This window comes from Vipera berus (genome assembly GCF_964194415.1).
Source record: "Vipera berus genome assembly, chromosome: 15".
NCBI lineage: Eukaryota > Metazoa > Chordata > Lepidosauria > Squamata > Viperidae > Vipera > Vipera berus.
Window position 1 is genome coordinate 9,847,874 of NC_138218.1, and position 7,064 is coordinate 9,854,937.

Here is a 7,064-nt window from a genome sequence, read left to right on the forward strand (position 1 = left end):
CGAGGACTATCTATCCACATCTTTCCCCAACTCCCTCGCAATGCACTAAGCGCTTTTTGCTGCAGTCATTAAACAAGGACATTATCTCCCTCACCCGATTTGCCTTTATCTGTCCAGGAAGAGATCTATCAAAATTATAGCTGGCATGTGCCCTCCATTATCTTTTTTCTAGTTTCAGCAAGGAGGCGGAAAGCTTTTGTTTGCACACACTCTCTCTTTCTCTCTTTATTTTTAACGATGCTGGTAATTAAAATTTTGCCAGGGCTAAACGGTGCCCTTTTCCCCCCCCCCAATTTGGTCCCAGTCTAATAAATCCAAGCCTGAGCTGGTTTTCTGGGAAGGAGAATTGGAGGAGGCCGACTTGCCAAACTGCTGGAGAAGGAGTTGAAATTAGAAAGAAGTTAAAATGAGTTCCACTTGGCCCACACGACCAGGAGGATGCTAACGGTGCTTGTAAATGCTACAGCTCAAGGATCGTCTGTAACTTTCCAAGGAAGAACATTGCAGAGATCTTATTAAGATTACGTCTGCTTTGAACTTGGGGGGGGGAAGACTTTCTTCTCGACCTTTGTGCGATGGGGCAAGAGGGTGAATCTGATTGCAAATGTCGAAATAATCTGATCGGCATTTTGGCAAACCCTCTTAGTCTTAAAGAGAGTATTTGTAGCTCAGGGTTGAATTTTGGGGTCCTCGGTGCTCTCCGAGCTTGGTTGTTTTCTTGAAGACATCTCGTTGACCCAACTAGGTAACGTCCTCAATGCTAGTGAGTGCAGCTTGCTCCCTGTTTATATACAGTAGCTCTGAGCTGGGCTGTTTTCTTGCAGACGTTTCGTTAGCCAACTAGGTGACATCGTCAGTGCTAGAAGGGAGTGGGGTTTGTGAAAAAGAGGAGGAGGAGGTGGTCTTTGGGATCCTTAATGCTCTCTGAGCTGGGTGCTTTCCTTGAAGACATTTCATGACCCAGCTAGGGAATGTCATCAGTGCACTCAGCCAAAACAACCCAGCTCAGCGAAAACCACTTTTAGTCCTTAAATAACCACCGCACTGGGCCAGCCTCTGCTCCTAGTTCGGACAGTTTTTCGTGAACGGCAAAGAGGGGTTAGCCTGCTCATGGAACAGCCGAAAGGAACCAGGGAAAGAAATGCAATTAAGGCCACGAGTCCGTGGTTGGATCCCAGCAAAAAAAAAAAATGCTCTTAGGTCAAACTAAATCCTTGCCGATAATGAAAGTCCAAGCGGAAACTGCAGCACCCCAAGCTGTTTGCAAGCTACTTGTTCAATTCTCTGCTCTTTAGCAGCGGCTATTTTTCACGCCAGTATACATTTTTTCCCCCTGCTCTTTTTCGAATCCTCTTCTTGCTCAACTTCTCTTCCCCCCCCCTACTATTAATAGTCAGCATTTCGAACCCCTTAAACCTTTCCATTTTGACTGCCCTATTTTTAGCCACGTCGAAGGATACAGGTTTCGGCAAACAACGCCAGGTCAGTCTCTTGTGAGCATTTTGTGGCTATTTCCGGCTGCCCAACGCATCTGGACTCACCTCCAAATTTTGGTAAATAAAAGGCAAGGCACAGCTGCTAAAAAATAGGAAGGCTAAATTAGGGGATTGTTTTAAAAGCTAGCATCTGCTGCGTTACAGCGGTCAATGGATGTTTCTGGAAAGGTTTCCTGTTGGCCACTTCGGGTCTCCCCCAAGATCTGTTGCTTTGGAAGGCAGAGGAAGACTGCTCCTGAACCTGGAGGCTTCACTTAACTGAAGAGGCAACACATCCAAGCAGCATAGTTTCTCCTTTAAGGCCAGAGAGTTAATACATTTGCTTCAACCACCTCATCAATCTTTCCAGAAATTCAATTTTGCTATTTCTGGTTTGTAGGTGTGTAAAGCACTTCTTCTGCCACCCCACACTCCCCACTTCTGTTCCTGGATTGCTGCAATAAGCTTTGTCAATAGTTCTCTTTTAATGGAGAGCCCGTTTGGGCTAGCGGTTAAGGCATCGGGGGGGGGGGGGGAACTACAGGGACCTATCCAGGCCATCTCAGGAGTCAACACGGAGTCAAAAGGCATAAAGTATAATGATTCTCCTGGTTCTTCTCCCCTAGAGATCAGAATCCGTAGAAGCAGAAAAACAGAACCAAGGGCAAAATATTGAAAATGAAATGAAATATTGGAAATGTGGGCTTGGAGGTTGGAAAGATGGAGGGCAAGGATTCTTATCCCGGGGAGGGGAGGGGGAGGACAGTGATAGGATTGCTATCTGAGCAGGAAACCATTAGACTGATAATATTCTTGCCTTCAGCAATAGCTCAATGGGAACAAAGTGTAATGCGGAACTGTTTCTTATAGGGAATTGGTGACGCATCAAAAGAGATTATTAAAGACAGCTAGAGAAGAAGCAACCTTTGGAATACAAACCAGCAGTGAGTATCTATCTATCTATCTATCTATCTATCTATCTATCTATCTATCTATCTATCTATCATCTATCTATCTATCTATCTATCTATCTATCTATCTATCTATCTATCTATCTATCATCTACCCACCTATCTATCTATCTATCTATCTATCTATCTATCTATCTATCTATCTATCTATCTATCTATCTATCTATCTATCTATCTATCAACCTACCTACCTACCTACCTACCTACCTTCCTATCTATCTATCTATCTATCTATCTATCTATCTATCTATCTATCTATCTATCTATCTATCTATCTATCTATCTATCTATCTACCTATCTATCTATCTATCTATCTATCTATCTACCCACCCATCTATCTATCATCTATCTACCTATCTATCTGGATTCAAACCCTCTTTTGCCCTAGACCCATGTTGGTCTTTCAGCCTCAGTTTCCAATTCGGTAAAATGGATTCATCGGGGTTTTCCTTCAGCTTCCAGGTTTCCCAAGTACTGTACCCACTTCTTAAAAAGGGCCTATCTAGATTTAAAAGAAAGAAAGTTAATTGCCCTTCCTGGCTTTTGAAAACAGAGAAGAACGGAGGTTCCCACTTCACATCTAAAAACAGAAACAAAAATTGGACAACCATTTTGTCTGAAATAGTATAGGGTTTCCTGCTTGAGCAGGGGGTCGGACTAGAAGACCTCCAAGGTCCCAACTCTGTTATTCTGTTGTGTATCCTTCTTTGTTTCTCATCAGCCCAACTATTTCTTCTATTTTTTTTCTCTCCTACCTGCCTGGAGTCTGGATCAAGCACGAAAGACAGGAACCTGTTTTACAATCTGGAACCTGCCATGCTTCCCTCTGTCTTGGCAACATCTTCATGATCCAACATTTATTTATTTATTTATTTATTTATTTATTTATTTATTTATTTATTTATTTATTTATTTATTTATTTATTTATTTATTTATTTATTTATGTATTTATTTATTTATTTATTTATTTGATTTGTATACCGCCCTTCTCCCTAAGGACTCAGGAATAATCATAATTATTCCAATAAGCCTTTTTCTCCCCCCCCTCTTCCCGTCAGCGCAATTTTTCCCAATTAACACTTGTCACAGGCTTCTTGGGGGGGAAAAAAACACAAAGAGGGGACCGCACAGCTTGCTGCCTTCTGCTCCGGAAGGAAAGGCAGGATATAAATAAAATAAATGAATGCTTAAGAGAGGGCAATATATCTTGGCTTCCTGATCGATGGACCCTTCGGGCTGCCTCTGTAACTGGGAAGAAGGCTATTTGCGATGGTTGAGTGGGCAGCCAGGGAGAGAATGAATTTATACGCCGGAAGATTTTTCTTTCTGCACAGACCACCATCCTGGTCTGAATTTGCTTCCAAGGAAAATCGTCTCTGTTTTTGTACGTAGCCCAGTCTACAGGGATACAGACAGCTCGAAGCAGAAAAGTGGAGGATGACTCTGAAAGTAAAGCTATTTAGTGATAAGCACCAAAGGCTGTTGACAAGAGGTGAACATTGGTAGGTCAGGGCTGAAATGAGGGGTCCTTGCTGCTCTCTGAGCTGGGTGGTTTCCTTGCAGACGTTTCATGACCCAACTAGCTAACATCATCAGTGCTAGAAGGGAGGAGGAGGAGGAGGAGGAGGAGGAGGAGGAGGACTGTGGGGTCCTTGGTGCTCTCTGAGCTGGGTGGTTTTCTTGCAGACGTTTCATGACCCAACTAGGTAACATTGTCAGTGCTAGAAGGGAGTGGGGTTTGTTGAGAGGAGGAGGAGGAGGAGGAGGAGGAGGAGGAGGAGGAGGAGGAGGAGGAGGAAGGCAATGACTGTGGGGTCCTTGGTGCTCTCCGAGCTTAGTGGTTTTCTTGCACTGTAGGAGGGAGTGGGATTGCTTTCTGATTATTTGTCGACAGGGCAAGTTACTTATATATAATCATAAGGTAGCCCCAACCTCCTTCTAGCACTGATGATGTTACCTAGTTTGATAATGAAATGTCTGGAAGAAAACAACTAACCTCAGAGAGCACCTACCCTCCTCCTCCTCCTCCTCCTCCTCCTCCTCCATCATTCCTCACTCCCTTCTAGCGCTGATGATGTTACCTAGTTTGGTAATGAAACGTTTGCAAGAAAACCACCCAGCTCAGAGAGCACCAAGGACCCCGCAGTCGTCGTCCTCCTCCTCCTCCTCCTCCTCCTCCTCCTCCTCCTCCTCCTCCTCCTCCTCCTCCTCCTCCTCCTCCTCCTGGCACACCCCACTCCATTCTACCACTGTCCAAATACCTAGTTTGATAACGAAAGATCTGCAAGAAAACAACCCAGCTCAGAGAGCACCCCACCCCACCCACCCCTCACCGCAGGTGGTGCATTGCAAACTTTTTTTATTTTTATTTTTTTTTGCTTCTCTGCGAATCTTCCCCTGAACTTTATATCGCAACGGCAGACCATAGGTCAGAAAAGAAGAAGAGGGCGGGGGGACCTTTTCAGATGGCCGACTTTTGCAGGCATTTATATTTTAATGTGCCCCCCCCCCCGTGTGTGACTCTTCAAATCAGCAGGGACTCCTGGGGACTGCCCAGACAAGGCCCTGCAGTTTTCTCGGCAAGGCTTCAGAAGGACGGGGCCATTATCTGCTTCCTAAGGCTGGGAGAAAAGGACGGGGGGGGGGGGAGCAAGGTCACCCAGCCGGTTTTGTGCCTAAAGCAAGACTAGAACTCTGCCCCCCCCCCGTTAAAGTAGCTCTCTTTTTAATTTGGTAAGCGTTTCTATCTAAGTATGGCACAAACCCCCCCCTCTCTCTTTTTTTTGTATCCCCCCCCCAGGAAGAGCTGAAGAACTGAAGCTGGACAGCTCCAGGTAGAGTATTTTTCTGACTTTTCAACTGAAATGTTTTCTCTTTTACAATCAGAATTGGCCCAGGGGGAGGCTTTGCAAAAATATTTACCATAATCAAGGCCTGGGTGTGGTTTTTTTTTTGGGGGGGGGGGTTGTTGAAGGGGCAGGAGGAGGTTATGTTTGTGAAAATGCTGTAGGCTGCTCTCAGGGATAGCAGTGAGGAAAGAGACAGAAGCTCTTATTTAATCCTGCTTTGCCCCCCCCCCCGCCTCCCCCCATAGCTCTTTGATGAGTTGGTTCTGCTTTGCCCTTTGTTTTATTTTATTTATTTATTTTAATTCCATTTATATCCCGCCCTTCTCCGAAGACTCAGGGCGGCTTACAAGCTTAGCAGTAGCCTTCATTCTATGTATATGCCTGCTTATTAGGGCTTTCACACACACCCCAAGCGGCATTATTACAAAGTCAGCTTATTGCCCCCAACAATGCGACCCCCGAGCAGTTATGCGACCCCCGAGCATAAGAGCCTTGGTGGAGCAGTGGGCTAATGCCTCCTTAAGTAACACCAGCTGCCTGCAATTAGTGCAGGTTCGAGTCCCACCAGGCTCAAGGTTGACTCAGCCTTCCATCCTTCCCAGGTAGGTAAAATGAGGACCCAGATTGTTGGGGGCAATTAAGCTGACTTTGTAATAATGCCGCTTGGGGGGGGCAAAAGCCCTAATAAGCAGGCATATACATAGAATGAAGGCTACTGCTAAGCTTGTAAGCCGCCCTGAGTCTTCGGAGAAGGGCAGGATATAAATGGAATTAAAATAAAATAAAAATAAAATAAACAATCTGGGTCCTCCTTTTACCTACCTGGGAAGGATGGAAGGCTGAGTCAACCTTGAGCCTGGTGGGACTCGAACCTGCACTAATTGCAGGCAGCTGGTGTTACTTAAGGAGGCATTAGCCCACTGCTCCACCAAGGCTCTACCAAGGCTCGTTTTCAGTCCCTCCTGTCCATAACGGCTCTGTTTTATATTATCTTAATTTGGGAATGGTTGCAACTTAATTTTATTGCGAGCGGCTCTGAAGTACAGTTCTGGGGGAAGCGATCCATCCATAATTTGTTATTTTGGTAGCGGCAGTCTTAAGAAATACAGTGGAATTCCCGGTGCTCTCTTGAGCTTGGTTGTTTGCTTGGCAGACGTTTCGTGACCCAACAAGGTGACTTCATCAGCGCTGGTGAGGGTGGGGTTTGTTCCTCGTTTATATACATCAGCTTGCCCCGCCAGTGCTGGGTGGCAAGCTCATGTATATAAACTAAGTGCTGAGCCTTGGTGGAGCAGTGGGCTAATGCCTCCTTAAGTAACACCAGCTGCCTGCAATTAGTGCAGGTTCGCATCCCACCAGGCTCAAGGTTGACTCAGCCTTCCATCCTTCCGAGGTAGGTAAAATGAGGACCCAGATTGTTGGGGGCAATTAAGCTGACTTTGTAATAATGCCGCTTGGGGGGGGCGAAAGTCCTAATAAGCAGGCATATACATAGAATGAAGGCTATTGCTAAGCACATTTAATTTGTGCTTAGATTGTAAGCCGCCCTGAGTCTTCGGAGAAGGGCGGGATATAAATGAGATTAAAATTAAAAAAAATTTAAAAAAAATAATGGTGGTGGTGATTTTTCTCCTTGGTAGTTCCTCGAGGAAGGCATTGTTTTCCGCTTGGCTGTTTGTCTGGTAATAATCCCTGCTTATCTGGCTGCCGGCAGGGTTCTCTTGCGGCCTGTTTCCTTCTTTTTATTATCTCTTTCTAACGGCGTAC